The sequence below is a fragment of the Heteronotia binoei genome, chromosome 10 (genome assembly GCF_032191835.1).
Source record: "Heteronotia binoei isolate CCM8104 ecotype False Entrance Well chromosome 10, APGP_CSIRO_Hbin_v1, whole genome shotgun sequence".
Taxonomy (NCBI): Eukaryota; Metazoa; Chordata; class Lepidosauria; order Squamata; family Gekkonidae; genus Heteronotia; species Heteronotia binoei.
This window is the reverse complement of record NC_083232.1, coordinates 23,704,708-23,720,635: the sequence shown is the minus strand read 5'-3', so window position 1 is coordinate 23,720,635 and position 15,928 is coordinate 23,704,708.

The window sequence follows — 15,928 nt, the reverse complement described above, 5'->3', positions numbered from 1 at the left end:
CAATTAACCAGACAATACACTGATGCGTGCATAAATAAATTAATTTGGTGTGCCATTCCCTGTTCAAAATTTGCACGTGTAAGACATTTACATAGTTAACAAAAGCCATCTCGGGCCATTGCAACTAATGAATCATTCTTGTGCACCTCGGTGCATTTAAACACCTTGCATTTAAGAACTTCCCCCTTCCCTTGTCCTGCCCTGTTCCATAGACAGATCCAAGATAAGGACAATTGTACATGCAGCCAGTGGTTTCTTTTGCAACGCTATCATATTTATTACCAGGTGATTATCTGAGCAAACAGCCCATTTTTTGTAAACATCTTGGGGTTAATTTTTGCAAGCATCTCATGTTGTTACCCCCAACGGTAATCTAATTAGGGATGTGTGTTTGCTTTTGTGTGACGAAGATATCCAAACAGAACCCTAGCTGCAATGTTGTTGTTACAATGAATACGATTAGGGAAATAGCGGCATCACATTAAAATATGCAAGTTTGGGAGCTGGAACAGTGAAACAGTGAAGATCAGGGCTTTTTTGTTGCAGGAACTCCTCTGCATATTAGGCCACACACCCCTGATGTAGCCAATCCTCCAAGAGCTTACAGATGGCCTTGTGCAGTTTTGGAGGATTGGCTACATCAAGGGTGTGTGACCTGCTATGCAAAGGAGTTCCTGCTACAAAAAAAAGCCCTGGTGAAGAGAATGAGCAGTGGTTTGGGAAGTCCTATTTCCAACCTGAAAGAGCCCCATGGCGCAGAGTGGTAAAGCTGCAGTACTGCAGTCTGAGCCCTCTGCTCACGACCTGAGTTCGATCCTGGCAGAAGCTGGGTTCAGGTAGCTGGCTCAAGGTTGCCTCAGTCTTCAATCCTTCTAGGGTCGGTAAAATGAGTACCCAGTTTGCTAAGGGGAAAGTGTAGATCAGGGGTGGCCAATGGTAGCTCTCCAGATGTTTTTTACCTACAACTCCCTTCAGCCCCAGCCAGCATGGCCAATGGCTGGGGCTGATGGGAGTTGTAGACAAAAAACATCTGGAGAGCTACCGTTGGCCACCTTTGGTGTAGATGACTGGGGAAGGCAATGGCAAACCACCCTGTAAAAATTCTGCCATTAAAACGTCATGATGCAACATCACTCCAAAGTTGGAAATGACTGGTGTTTGCACAGGGGACTACCTTTACCTTTTTATTTCTAACCTGCGCTTTTGCTAAGTGGCTTCCAGCTAGGCATTTTCTCTCATTTCCCAATAGGCACTAGGTTGCCTTTCAGGGCTCTTGTAAGAATGACTGCGATGTATGGAGAGTTTCGGACACTGAAAACATGATGCAAGCACAAAATATCATTAGGTGCAACTGAAGATGATGCAAGTAATTTCTGGATGGCAGCTTCAACACAGGTATAGATAACTGGAGAATTTTGTTCATAGCGGCTTTGTGGTGATCCTTATCATTTCAGACTGTCTGGTTTCATTACTGCAGCAAGGAAATTCAATTAATTCATTAATCCTCACTCAGAGCTAACACTGTTCATTGAGGTTTCGTGTAACTGGGGAGAAGCTATTGTACCTTAGAGTGTTTGGAGAACATACATTGGTATGTATCTTCTTGCTAATTGCATTTGCATATCAGCGGCTAATGGATGTGCGAAGAGTTCGCACCTTTGTATTTGGTCTCGAGAAGCAGAATAGGAAGTAATCTGAAGACACATTCCTGGAAAAGAAACCTGTTTCTCTATTGAGCATTCAGATTAATTGCTTGAGGTGTGTGTAATTTAGAATATGTGTTTAAAATTCTAATTGGCATTGTCACCATAGCTGGTCACAACAGCAATGCAATTGGAATGAACACTTTCAAAAGAACGTTCTCCAGTTGGTGGGGAATGACATTTCTTTTGAGTGAAAATTGGAGATTGCAGCGCAAGAAGTTTTTAGAAATGTCAAAATAGTTGTGACGTCTTCCAGGTGAAAATTAAGAAACACAAAATGGCAGTGACGTTTCATAGAATTTCTACATCTTTCTCAATGACAGCTCCTTTCAAAAAGCCGCTGTGACAGCAAGTCTCTCGCTGTTGCTGTGTATTTGTTTGGAGTCATTCAGTGCCTGTGAGGAAACCCCAGAGAGCTTTACAACTTACTCAAAGCCAAGTTAAGAATCCATCAAGACTGAGACTTCACTTTGTCAAGGATCTGTGGAAGCTCTCAGTGAAGTAGAATTTTATTCAAGGTATGAGTTTTCGTGTGCAAGCACACTTCTGCACAAGAAAGCTCATACCTTGAGTTAAACTTTTCTTGGACCGATTCCTCACTAGCAGTTGCTCTGCCAGATGGCAGAGATCAGCTCCCCTTGATGTTGGGGAGGGGAGTCAATGCCTTCATTTGGGTGGGTGGGAAGAAAGCAAGGGTGGCGGGCACTCGCCCAGAGCCTCCTTCTAGAGCCCATTGTGTTTTTCTTAACAATGGGCCGTACTCCTAGTACTATTATAAAACAACACACATTGAGGAGTAAATATATGAAAAAATCAAACTGATTGCTACTTTTGATGAAAGTAACACACATCCAGACATGTTGGAGATTTGGTACCAGTGCAGAACAATTTGGAGAGCGTGTGCAATTACTATGAGAGAATGCCCATGGCCAACTGTAAGCTTTTAGTAATTGCACATCACATGAGAAAGCAACATCTGGCTTAAAGGGAAATCTGACAAGTAGTGCAAGTGGGAGAACCCTGAAATCAGAGACAGCAGCTGGTATCTAAACTGTGCGTCCAACAGGTATGCCTTGCTCATATTTCATTCCATTCTGTCCCCTTCCCCTAGGGTTGCCAACAGGGAGATGGGAAATACTTGGAGATTTGGATGGTGGAGTCTGGGGAGAGCAGAGTTCAGGGAGGGACCTCAACAATGCCATAGAGCCCACCCTCCAAAGCAGCCATGCTCTCCAGGGGAACTGATCATGGTTACACAGGAGATCAACTATGATAGCGGGAGATCTCAAGGTGCCGCTTGGAAGTTGGCAACCCTACCTTTTACTATTTTGTCCCCTCTGTGAGGTGGACAGGCCTTGAATGAGGCCATTTCTGAAACAGCAATGGAAATGCAACAGCATTTACAAGCACCAATGTGACACTGCACAAAACCAGCGGCTGCCTCCGATGCAATTACATGATCATGGGCATTCAGTATACCCTCACACCCCAAACAATCCATTTTAATTAATTTCCTTGACGCCATAACAATACGATTACAAATCTCACCAAGAGGGCAAACTGGCTCTGTTGCCTGGTGCAGAGAGGCAGTTTCACTTAAACAAACATTTCTGTTAATGTGTCTTGCAATAGAATCCCCGTCCCTAACATGCAGGATAAAAGCTTGATCCCCCAGCATTCACTCACCTGAAACTCTTTTGCCGCTAATATTTAAAATGGCTGGAATGAGACATAATAACACATATTGCAGTGAAACCAGTATGCGAATATTTGAGGACCCGCTGAGAACACTTACTAAGACGGAAATTTTAAATGCAAGGATAATTACGGCACAAAGCGCTAAAGAGAAGCGATGGTAATGTGCCTGATCTGAAGCTCAGGAGTACTAGGCTTGCTGAGCGCACGCTGCGCACTGAACAAATTGGCGCTTTTTGTAAACTTCTTTGGTTTCAGTCTAAAGATGTAGAGGACTGGAGTACCTAAACGTGTGGTCGCAAACGCAGGGATTACTAGGCTCGGGACAAACCCTCCAGGAAGAGAAGCCAGAAAGTATCCCCTCATAGCATGGAAAGAGGAGGAAGTTAGTAAAGAAGACTGCAGAAGAAGACTGAATCAGAGTCTCAGAGCGGCTTACAATCTCCTATATCTCCTTCCCCCACAACAGACACCCTGTGAGGTGGGTGGGGCTGAGAGGGCTCTCACAGCAGCTGCCCTTTCAAGGACAACTCCTGCGAGAGCTATGGCTGACCCAAGGCCATTCCAGCAGCTGCAAGTGGAGGAGTGGGGAATCAAACCCGATTCTCCCAGATAAGAGTCCGCACACTTAACCACTACACCAACAATGACTGGAGTTCATGCTTCTGTCAGCTGTGGAAAGGAAGCTGCCATGGTCCCATTGGTAAGCTGGACCTTAGCAAGAAGGAGATGCCATGCCAGCATCTCAGTATAGATCCTTGTTATTGACAAGGAAGCCACACAAGACATGTGATGCCTGTAACAGGGCATTCTTTGAGCAGGAACGCACAGTTCCGGCTGGCTTGGCATTGGGGGGGGGGGGGTGGCCTAATATGCAAATGAGTTTCTGCTGGGCTTCTTCTACAACAAAACCCTGTGTGGAACAATGGTGATGTCAGGGGTGTGGCAAATGACTTCCTGCTGGGCTTCTTCTATAACAACACACTGTGTGGAACAATGGTAATGTCAGGGGGTGTTGCCTAATATGCAAATGAGTTCCTGCTGGGCTTCTTCTACAACAAAACCCTGTATGGAACAATGGTGATGTCAGGGGTATGGCCTAATATGCAAATGAGTTCCTGCTGGGCTTTTCCTACAAAAAAAGCCCTGCCTGTACAAAGTACTAAACATTTACCAGGAGGGACATTCTGGGGGGGAATGTCTAGGCCTGAACTCCTGAATCAGCAACCCAGACTTCTCATTCACTTGGTCACTCAGAACTGGGGTTGCCAGGTTCCTCCAAGCAGCTGATGAGGGGTGAGGCACACTTACTGGGAGCAGAGGTGGAGGAATGCTGGAAATTAACATAATGTGCTTACATGACTCAGAATTGACGCTCTGGGTTTTGGGCAAAACACTTTAGTAGAATTAGCTTCTACCATAGAGTTTTGCCCAAAAACCAGGGCATTCCACCCCCTGACATCCCCAACATGCCTACATCACTTCTGTGTCACATAGACATGTCCCATTAATTTCTGGTGTTCCTGGCTTTTGTGGCATAATCCCCTTGGCTGGCCAGTTGGCCAGCAGTGGAGAGGTGGGGGCTGAAAGCAGGAGCCCTCCAGATGGTCTAACATCAAAACTATTAAAAGGCTGGCCTCACCAACTGCCCCACAGACCACCCACACACTCCCCTGCTTGCTGATGGCAGCAGCATCAAGAGGACACAGGGCACTGTAGGAGCACACAATACAACTCTTAGCCCAGGAAATGAGGACCTGGATGGTCCAATTTGTGTCTAACCATGGTTGAAGCAAGGTGAAATCTTGGAGGTTCTACATCTGGTGTCCCTCCATTCTCCATTGACCAGCCTCCAGGAATAAAATAATATGGCCAGTTTGGTTTATGATTTGTTTATTTTTAATTTATTTTAAATGTTTTAAGGCCACTTTTCACAGGGGGACAGGATGTGGTCCACATTATACCCCAGGCTCGTTGCACCTTCCTCACAGCCTCAGAAGAAGACCCTCCACCTCCTGTTTTACAACAGGCTCCCATCCAAGAGCCACAGGTTCAGGTGGGTCAGGAGCCACCTCGCATCTAAAAGCCAGAGCTTCAGGCAGTTATTATTACCCACATGGTCCTGTCTGCTACAATTCTCCCCATGATCTCTCTCTGGGCCCCAGGAGGAAAGAAGGCAGAAAGCCAGGGCTGAATCCTGGACCTGCTGCCTTCCACTTTTCCTAGCAAAGCAGAAAGGTGATAAATACGTATCTGAAGTACATACATGAGATATGACCAAGGCAATTGTATGTTTGTGGAAGGAGAGATTATGTCATCCAGGTATTTCAAACAATCTATCCCACATGGGCACTCTGAGGTGATTCAGTCAAGTTAAGAGGATGTACAGTGTACATCCCCCGCATCTGCTTTGAATTTCAATACAATACATTGCTTGGAGGGGAGAGGGATTCATACATACTGTAAATGTTGTTGGAGGCTGATCCTGCAGGTCAGAAGATGACTATGCAGAGACAGTAGGTGCTGTTGAGGGCCATCACACACCTCCATGGATCCTTTCTGAGGCCTCCTCACGTCCCACAGAACCAACCCAATCATTGTGAAAAAAGAAACCATGTGACTTGTCCAGCTCCATGGCCCCCAGGACCCCTAGAATTTAGTCCCATTAGTCCTCTCCCTCCTCCCTATGCCAGTTTGTGGTTAAGAATAGTGGAATCTAATTTGGAACACCAGGTTTGATTCCCCACTCCTCCTCCATATAGACCTGCTGATGTGACATTGGGTCAGCCACAAGTTCTCTCAACGCTGTTCTGCTCAAGAGCAGTTCTGGGGGAGCTCTCTCAGCCTCACCTACCTCACAGCATACCTGTTGTGGGGAGAGGAAGGGAAGGAGATTGTAAACTGCTCTGAAACTCCAAGTGAAGGGCAGGGTATAAATCCAATCTCCTCTTCCTCCTCCTCCTCTTCTTCTCAGAAACCCTGCACCCCCAGATTGAGTAAATCTCAGATACTGAATGATAGTATTGTGAGGTAACAGTATCTCAAATCATATGACCTGCCTCTCACCCATCACACAAACCTGGACTTGTAAGGATAGCTTCAGAGGTTGGTCCACAGTCAAACAGCTAGATCTGAGTCCAGTAGCACCAGGCCAAACAAGCATCTTAGAGAGTTTTGACTCTTGAAAGCTCCTAACAAAATCATCTCTAAAATGCTACTGGACTCAAACACAGCTTTAAGAACAGGGGTGGAATTCTAGCAGGAGCTCCTTTGCATATTAGGCCACACACCCCTGATGTAGCCAATCCTCCAAGAGGTTACAAAAAAGAGCCTAGTAAGCTCTTGAAGGGTTGGCTACATCAGGGGTGTGGGGCCTAATATGCAAAGGAGCTCCTGCTAGAATTCCACCCCTGTTTCAGAATAATGTCAGATTATGCCATTGTGGTCAATTCAGTGCGAATGCACATCTAGCACTTTGCTTTCCTGCTACTGGAAGAAAAAGCAGAGAGGCACATGGGAAAGAAACGACTCAAAGAGACACAAAGCTTTTTGTTTTCCCAGACAAAGTGCCTTTTATAACCTGTGAGAGTTTAGTGGCTCTTGCGAGGTGTAACAGCTCCCTCCAATTCATTTTGAAAATGCATGCCACAGTCACAAGCTTAGAGAGAGCTTAATTACAATCAATGGAATAATTAAATGGCGAGAAATGTGCAATAGAGAACAGAAATGAATAGGAAGCATATGCATAAGTGCACCTTTGGGCAAATGCATTAGAGGCACAAGACTGTCATTAGGCCTCTCAAATCACATCTCTATTTGCTTACGTGTCTGCAAAAGAGGCAGGAGGACATCTGCAACTGGTGGGTGTGGACCCTGAATGATGTTGAAGCAGAGGGCCCTGTTTCATCAATGGCTCACTTTGCTTTACAAAGCATCAGCCAACCTGAAATTGAAGAGTCGTTCTGTATACGGAGTAAATGGGGAAATTAATAAGGACACCTGGATGGAACGGAATAGAACTGGAGCTCTCTCCCAGGTGGCTTCAGCTGTCAGACTCCTCCACACACGTATGCACAGAGATACATGACTGGATGCACAAAGGCTAAGATGGTACCACAGCCAAGGTGGTGTAGTGGTTAGAGCAGACCTGCTTAATGCAAGAGCCATATAGGATAAAGTCAGATGTTTGAGAGCCATGAGAGACGAACACCAGATGTTTGAGGGAAGGAAGATTTAAAGAGACAAATGCCTTCTCCAACCCAGCTGATGGGGGGGGGCTTTGAGAGCCACACAATATGTGTGAAAGAGCCACATGTGGCTCCCAAGCCACAGTTTGGCCAGCCCTGGGTTAGTGTCAGACTAGAGTGAGTCAGGTTCAAATACACACTCAGTTCATTGGATGACCCTGGGCTCATCCTTTTCCCTTAGCCAAACTTGCCTCGCAAGACCATTACAAAAACCATATGGGGACCACAGTCCTATCAGGGGCAAATCTGAGGTGAAAAATCAGGACCTCAGCAAACCTGGGTCAGAAAAGCGATGCCCAAATGCAGAGACAGGTGAATTCCAAATCCAGGGACAATGTGAATTTCCACCCGTTCATCTCCACTCTTCTTTATTCCTTTACTTCTGGGATCCCCAGTGCGATGCCTCTGGACACCATGGCACCCACCAGTACCTTTGCTGGCACTCACCACCAAGTGTTTTAGGTAGTGGGTAGGGCCTTTACTCAGCAGGGCTTCTGGTTGTCTATTGGAGATCTGACTGTAAAGGTTTTTCCAAATGTTGCTTTGGCAGCAGCTGCCACCAGAGCACAAGATTCTGCATTGCATTACTCTATATCTCTGTCTCGCTGTGTAGCCTTATGTGTTCAAGAACATATAACCAGGGGTGGAATTCTAGCAGGAGCTCATTTGCATATTAGACCACACACCCTGATGTAGCCAATCCTCCTGGAGCTTACAGTAGATCCTGTACTAAGAGCCCTGTAAGCTCTTGGGGGATTGGCTACATCGGGGGGGTGCGACCTAATATGCAAAGGAGCTCCTGCTAGAATTCCACCCAAGCATTCCTCTCCTTGTGGGGGAAAAGCCTTGTCAAAATGACCGTATAACTCTTTTCTCCTGCAGCTCGCCTTTGATACACTCCCCCCCCCCCTTTTATCCATATCATCAGTAAAATACAAACATCAAGCAAAGTTCAACGAAGGTGGAATTTGAACTCAGGTCCCAGTATAAGGCTCTAGCAACTATCCAAGTTTATATTCTTCAGTGTAGCATAACTCCATCTCCAAATATTGCACTACAATAACCTGCTTGATTAACTTGCAGATTTAAAGGGAAATTACTCTGGTATGGATTTTAATTCATCTTTGTAATATTGACAGCCATGCAAGTTGCCTGAGGAAACCTCTTGCTATGCTATCCATTTCACACTGGTTAGCATAAGCAGCGACGGCCTGGCTGTTGAGTTGGATTGATGGGCATTGTTATCTTCATATAAGATCGTAATAAATGAGAAGACTTTATAAAGGGTGGTGGGGAGGGAAATACCATGCACAGGAACTTAAATCATTATCTGAGGCTACCGGGTCACCCTGATATGACAGGGCTTGCATATGACCATATAAAGCTGACTTATATGGTATCAGTATCTTGGTATATTTGACTGTTTTAATTGCCTGTGGCTCTTTGGTGTAGTGGTTAAGTGTGTGGATTCTTATCTGGGAGAACTGGGTTTGATTCCCCACTCCTCCACTTGCAGCTGCTGGAATGGCCTTGGGTCAGCCTTAGCTCTGGCAGAGACTGTCCTTGAAAGGGCAGCTGCTGTGAGAGCCCTCTCAGCCCCACCCACCTCACAGGGTGTCTGTTGTGGGGGAGGAAGATAAAGGATATTGTGAGCCGCTCTGAGATTTGGAGTGGAGGGCGGGATATAAATCCAAGATCCTCTTCTTCTTTGCTAGAAGTCTTTCCCTCCAGTGCTACCTAGAATTCTTTAACATTCAGTACCAAGGACTGATCCTAAGGGCTTCTGCATATGAGATATCTTTCCTTTTTTAACACCAGTCCTCTATGCTACATTGTTAGATGCATTTGAAATTTCCCTATTTCAAAAGTAGCTTGTTGCCATTCACCCTGGGAGAGACACTTCAGTCCAGGAAATTGTATTAGAACCCTAATGCTGAGCAATGAATTTTCCAACCCAGTGTTGGCAGCCATAGATGAGTCAGTTAAGAAAGAGTTAATGTTTAGACGTGAGCCCATCTGGTGATGTCTGGGAAGAAGAAGAGATCTTGTTGGAGTTATTGCAGTTAGGCACAAGTTATAGAAAATATAGATATTCATGTGGAGTTTCTTCACAAGAAGTTGTGATTAGTTTCTTTGTGGAACCTGGAGAATTATTCTAAATTCCGTTACAGCAGACTGTACCACTTCAAACGTCATGTGATGAGATGCAATGCCACAACATCACTTCCAGCCACATAACTGGCAGTGACATCGCACGTTGCTCAGGCTGCTGTAACAATCTTCCAAAAATCTACAGTTTAATCATAGAGTTTGGGAAGGTGTTTGAGAGCCCTGGTGATGTGTGATATCACTTCCAGTTAGGCAACTGCTCGCATCACTTTTTTTCTGGCACAATTCCTCTAGCACTAGGTGGTAGCTGGGAAACTCTAGTTCCTCCTTGTGCTTGTGTTTGAATGCCATGGCAACTGTCCTCCAATGGCCTCATTTTCATCATTCTGAAGAGTAAGTTTTGGATCCAGGGGAGGAATTCTAGCAGGAGCTCCTTTGCATATTAGGCCACACACCCCTGATGTAGCCAATCCCCCAAGAGCTTACAAGGTAAGCTGTAGGGATGTGCAAAAAAAAAAAAAAATCGGAAGTACACGGATTCGAAAGTATACGGGGGGGGGGGGGGAATTGGAATCCCGTATATTTCTGAATTCCATAGTCGGAATAGTCGCATATACGGTAGATGCGTGGCTATTTCCGAATATACGGCCCCATTATACCCTATGGGCCATTGAAATCAATGGCAAATAAGGTATATTTGAAGCCACCTGGAGGGGAGAAGATTTGAGAGAGAGCCCCCAAATTTGCAGGAGATTTGCAGGGGACTCTCCCCTACAAACCCCCCAAGTCCCAAAAATATTGGGCCAGGGGGTCCCATTCCAGGGGCACCCAAAGAGGGTGCCCCTATTCCACCATTATACCCTATGGACCATTGAAATCAATGGCAACATAGGGCATAATTAGAGGCTACTGGGGGCAGGGGGTTTGAGGGAGAGCCCCTAAAACTGCAGGGAACCCACAGGGGACTCTCCCCTACAAATCCCCCAAGTCCCAAACAGATTGGGCCAGGGGGTTCCTGTCTTTGGGCTCCCCAAAAGGCCCATTGCCAACAATCCTGGGGAAAGCCCAATTAGCCACTTCCTCCACTATAATTGCTGTGGGGAAAGTGGCTCTGGCCAGAGGGGAGTTTGAGGGGGAGGCTCCAAAACTGCAGGGCAGTTTCAGGGGACTCCCCAGCATGAAACCTCCCTGGCCCAAAAAGACTGCACCCATCTTTGGCACCCCAAAAGGAACACTGCTCCCAATGGTGAGAAAAAAACAATTAGAGCCACTTCCTCACTGTAATTGTCATGGGAAAAGTGGCTCTGGGGAGCAGGAAGTTTTGAGGAGACCCCCCCCCCCCAAACTGCTGTGCAGCTTCAGGGCACTGTCCCACACAAAACCCACAAGGCCAAAAAAAATTGGACCAGGGGTCCAATTCCTGGGGCATCTAAAGCCAAACCTAACTTCACACCAGATAATCTCTATAGGACCCAAACGCACTACATCCCTCTATCTACTCTATGAACCCTGCAGGCCTGGAACCAATATAAACCCAGTTGCCAATGTCACTGCCACACAAAACACAATCTGCTCAAGGTCTGCTCTGCAGACCTGGCTGCAGCAAACCCAGATGCCAGCTCTCCAGCCCTGCCCCAAACAACACGGGGAGAGCTGGCCAAGCACAACAAGCCTGCTGGTTCTGGGTCTCTCACCCAGATGCCAGCTTCCCCCCCCCCCAACCAGAACCAGGAAAAGGGACAACAGAAGAAGGCCAAGAAACTCAACTGTTTAAAAAATGGCCTTTTAAACAATGAAAATTAGGCCAAACAGCACCACCACCACCCCCGAGAACCAGAACCAGAAGAGAAAAGGAACATCAGCACAACACAGCAGCAACAAATCAAACACAGAATCCTTTTAAAACAGTAAAAAACTTAACTTTTAACAATACAGGAACTTTGCCAAGCCCCCCCCCCCAAAAAAAAACCTTCACCCTAACCCCAAGAAATCCAAGCCACCCAAATCAGGAAAAGTAAAAGGACACTGCACTTTTAAAAGTCCTCTCACTAAAGTAAGATATGGGCACATTGGCAAAAAAAACCCCACCCCAGCAGAACCCCCTAACCCCAAATAAGCTAGTACCCACCACCCAAATCTGGACAAGTAAAGGGACACTGAGTCTTAAAAAGTCCTTTTACCAACTAAAATAAAAACAAGAACCCCAAGACTGTCTTACCTTTTAGACGGCTTCTCTTACTCCAAGCAAGTCTGCTAAGGCTGAGCAGCAGCAGCTGCCTGAGGCCAAGGGCCAGCACAGCACAGCACAATCTCGCTTACACACAGACAAAAGAACAACATTGTTGCTGATGGCTGGAGGATCAGCTACACAAAAGCCCTTCAAAGCATGCATTTGCAATTCATGCATGCTTTGGATTGGCTGCTGGGGCTCCTCTTCCGTCTCCCCCCCTCCCTGATCCCAGGGAGGCTATGGGAGAGGCGCGAAAAGAGGCAAACAACTCCCCTGAGGCTGCAGAAGCCCCTTTCCCGCCTTTTGCATTCACTTCTGTATACTTCCGAAGTAGACGGGGAGCTATACTTGGCTCCCGCATAATGGGCCCCAATTGGAATCGGCTGTATGTGATTCCATATACAGCCGAATCAGGGGTGATTCGACGGTTGATTCGGTTCGGCCGAACTGAATACACACCCCTAGTAAGCTGTTGGTGGATTGGCTACATCAGGGTGTGTGTGGCCTAATGTGCAAAGAAGCTCCTGCTAGAATTCCACCCCTGTTTGGATCTAATCTTGAAGTACTGATTTGAGAATGTTTTCTGCTGAAAATGGAGATAGATCAAGATGAGTAGCCATGTTAATCTATCTGTAGCAATAAAAAAAAAGAGTAAGAGTCCAGTAGCAACTTAAAGACTAACAATTTGTGGTAGGGTATGAGCTTTCACGAGTCACTGCTTAGTTAGTAGGTACTCATGAAAGCTCATAACTTACTACAATTTTTTTTAGTCTTTAAGGCAGGGGTGTCAGAGTCATTTTGTTATGAGGGCTGGATCTGACATGAGATCTTCTTGAGCCAGGCCCTGTGTGTCATAAAATGTGATGCCAGGTAGCGGAGATATAAACTTTATAAAGGACACAGACAAACACAATGAAAAATTAAAAAAAACAGCCTTAAAGCATACTTAAAAGATTAGCACTTTTACATTGGTTTATTTAACAGTCTCTGTTGTCAGACCCAGAGACAAGGAAAAGACAAGTATTGTTCAAGATCTTTATTCCAGCATCATGAGCAGATACAGGCCTTGTAGAAACTGGCTATCCCGCCAGTTCCACATCCTTATAAACCTTTGCCTTGACCATTGTAATTCAAGCCAAGCGCACCAAGCTAAAGCAGAGAATTTTGCGCAGGTTCTCTGCTATTCTCTCATCACCCCAGGTGTCCGTTATCAGCCCCCTGGTTACATCTCTCCAGCTCTCTTGATCTTGGTTGCGTAGAAACTAGCCAGTTCCCATACATGCCACCCTCCCTTCAGATAAGCAGCAAGAAGCTTCAAAGCTAGCCTAGCAAAGCACAGCATTAGCATTGTATAATTGGATACATATAGCAAGAGGAACAGAATAGAATAAAACAAAATGGAGTGATTCTTGACATCTGTTAACTGACACTTCTTGCTCTGAATTACTGCATCAACATCTGGAGACAATGTCTGTGCTGTAGCAGTCTTGAGTGTGCTGTTTAGGTGTTGTCCAGGTGTGTATCTGTAAGTTTCAAGCCTCCTTTTGATTTATTGACATTCATTACAGAAATCTCATGGTCAATGCTTTGAGCCTAAGACCCAGAGGAAAACATGAATGGATGGGCATTGCAAGCTTTTGTACATGTTGTTTCATGTGCTGGTCAGACAATGGATAAAAGGGCTTTTTTTTTAGCAGGAACGCACAGGAACACAGTTCTGGCTGGCTTGGAATCAGGGGGTGTGACCTAATATGCAAATGAAGAAGAAGAAGAAGAAGAAGAAGAAGAAGAAGAAGATATTGGATTTATATCCCGCCCTCCACTCCGAAGAGTCTCAGAGCGGCTCACAATCTCCTTTACCTTCCTCCCCCACAACAGACACCCTGTGAGGTGGGTGGGGCTGGAGAGGGCTCTCACAGCAGCTGCCCTTTCAAGGACAACCTCTGCCACAGCTATGGCTGACCCAAGGCCATTCTAGCAGGTGCAAGTGGAGGAGTGGGGAATCAAACCCGGTTCTCCCAGATAAGAGTCCGCACACTTAACCACTACACCAAACTGGCTCTCCAAATGAGCTTCTGCTGGGCTTTTTCTACAAAAATGCCCTATGCTGGGGTAGCCAACGGTAGCTCTCCAGATGTTTTTTGCCTACAACTCCCATCAGCCCCAGCCGGATGGGAGTTGTAGGCAAAAAACATCTGGAGAGCTACCATTGGCCACCCCTGCCCTATGCTAAACAATGGTGATATCAGGGGATGTGGCCTAATATGAAAATGAGTTCCTGCTGGGCTTTTTCTAGAAAAAAGGCCTAGGACAAAAGAGAGACTTTTGCTCTGTAGCTTAATTGAGCAAGCCTGACAAAGCAAGCTGTGATGCAAAAGGAAGCAAGAGAGGGAGAAGGAAGCAGACAACAGTGAGTTGTTCATGGGTCTGATAGGAGCCTTCCAGGGCCAAATCTGGCCCCTGGGCCGCATGTTTGACATTCCTGCTTTAAGGTGCTACTGGGCTCTTACTCTTTTTTACTGTTTCAGCTAAAAAGGCAGCCCCCTCCATAAAGAGGCAGCTCCAGTTCATTTCTGTTACAAAAAAAAAGTCTTTTTTATGGTCTAGATGAGCTAACCATAGATAAAAAGCCAAAAACGCTAACAGAGAAGTTCCTGCTGGGATTTCTCCAACATTTAGCTTTGTGGTTGGCATTCTTGTGTGACTTTAGGTCTCAGAAGAAGGAAAGTATATTATTGAGGACCACTCTTTTCATTTCTTCTGCCATAAGCTGTTAGGCAGCAGTTATCTCTATGAGTTTTATTGATATTGTTCAGTCAAAACCCATTGTGGGCCTGCTGCCATCTGAGCGTAATAGAAGAAGGTGGTGATTTATTCTTCTAATGCAGAAGGAAAACAGGCTATCTGGAAGCATATGTGGGGTGTTAATATTTCACCTAGTGATAATAATGAATCACTGCAGGGTTATTTTTAATTCATACCCAGTGTTCTATTTGCATGTATTACTCCCCCCCCCCCCCCTCTTCTCTTCCTTCCTTTGGAAGAATAACAATTAATTTCTGTCAAAGAGCTAGGGAGGGACCACCCTCCCAGTTCACCTCATGGGTTGGATGACGTTGATTTTTTTTTTCATGTTCATTCCATAATAAGTTGTCACAGACACCTATTTACACCAATGAAAGATAAACATAGGCCAGCGTTCTGTCTTCAGTGTAGGTCAGGAAGATTCTAATGGGAAATGGCTGTCGATTTTGCTTACCATATGCTAACTGGAATAGGTAAAGTAGTCCATCTAGGCAATTCAAGAGAATTTGCAAGAATTTGTATACAGCAAATGAAAATCTTCAAGGCATGTGTCAAAGTTACCTCAGGTAAGGGGGATCTATAAGGGGTCTTCCTTAGGTAAAATGGTTTGGGAAAGCTGAGGCTAAACTACAGAATATTGCAGAATCTAGACCACTACTGAAAACTACTGAAAACTACTGAAAACAGCAGCTCTGTGACTCATTGATTCATTTGTTTGTTCATGTATATTAGAATCACAGAACTGTTTCTAAGTGCAGAGCAGGTCTTTTTACTAATTAGGGCTACCCGCCCTCACAGTAGGGGCCGGTGCATCCTCCATCCCCAGCTCCTCTATCCTGCCATTGCTCAGAGTGGAGTGGAAGAATAAATAAAAATGGCTATCAGCTGGACTGCGTGATGTCACTTCCAGGAAAATACCAAAAGTGCCGTCATGCCTCTTTGCGATGTCACTTCTGGGTTTTTCCTAGATTGATCTCACATCATCACTGGCAGCTTTCCCCATGTACCATTCCTCCCCCTACACGCCAGGCAACCCTACTGCAAACAGAACTTCCTTCCAGCTCTAGGCTATGATGACCCTCAATTCAGGAGCCCTTTGAATCACACTTGAGGGCTTGTGCCCTTTGCTGCCCCTAGGT